This window comes from Thalia democratica, chromosome 2, assembly GCF_965202585.1.
Source record: "Thalia democratica chromosome 2, ktThaDemo2.hap1.1, whole genome shotgun sequence".
NCBI lineage: Eukaryota > Metazoa > Chordata > Thaliacea > Salpida > Salpidae > Thalia > Thalia democratica.
Genome location: NC_139166.1, coordinates 15,138,406 through 15,139,373, shown reverse-complemented (window position 1 = coordinate 15,139,373; position 968 = coordinate 15,138,406). Strand labels below are relative to the sequence as shown.

At 29.1% G+C, this 968-nt stretch overlaps 1 non-coding gene across 1 annotated transcript; it reads right to left on the bottom strand.

Annotated features, from left to right (window-relative positions):
- Positions 1-230: 230 nt before the first annotated feature.
- On the bottom strand, positions 231-303 carry Trnam-cau (transfer RNA methionine (anticodon CAU)). Its single transcript has one exon. It is a non-coding gene; the product is annotated as a tRNA-Met (tRNA).
- Positions 304-968: the final 665 nt, after the last annotated feature.

Sequence of the window (968 nt, the reverse complement as noted above, 5' to 3'; positions counted from 1 at the left end):
TACAATACTAATACACTTTTGCACCAAGAAAATTTTACACGGCGTCAAATTTCCACGAGGGATCTTAATATTTTCGTTGTTTGTAGAACTGTTATATTAAAAGCAATTTTAATTTGCGAAAACAAACAGTTTTTTCTTTGTTAAGTTTCTAGTAGTTATGACATTGACTATAAATGAGTTATTATCCTTACCATGTTTAATAATTAAACGTCAAGTAAACAATAAAAATCTGCCCCGTGTGAGGATCGAATTCACGACCTTCATATTATGAGACTGACGCGCTGCCTACTGCGCCAACGGGGCTCACGTTAGAATGCAAATTATTACGTTTATAAACATGCGTGTTTACGATTGTGACGTAACAAAGACTGAGAACCAGTAAAGCCGCTCACAAAAAAAAATTGGTACTTTGAAGTTTTGTTCATCTTAGAGAGCAATCTGCTTAAGCGTCAGCGGTAATGTAAATGTATTTAAAAATTGCAGAAAATGCGAAAAGTCGTTTTGTTATAATCAAATTTAAATTGTCTATAATTCTTTTTAAAATAAATAACCAAACTACTATAGCTTTAGTAGGTGTAAAATATGCACGAAGGGACATATTTGCACGAAGATTCTCTTACACAAAAGGTCTTTTTTAGTATTTTTATTAAAAGATCAAAAATTACAAAAATCAGAGTGTCTCTAATACGTCCATATAATTACTAAAATTATATTTAAACTTCATATTAAAAAAAATATAACTGTTTTTTTTTTATACATTAACACTATGAAGTTATAGTTGTGTTATAAACCATAAAAGTCAGAAAGCAATATATATTTTTACTATAAAATTGTTGATATCTAAGTTAGCATATTAACGTTTAACCAAAAACAAGGTTCTCGATTCAATAAAATGCATCAGTAGTGCAAAAACATAAACACTAGAATATTTGAAGTTACCTTAACTTTTTACCTCATGTGCTTAAACA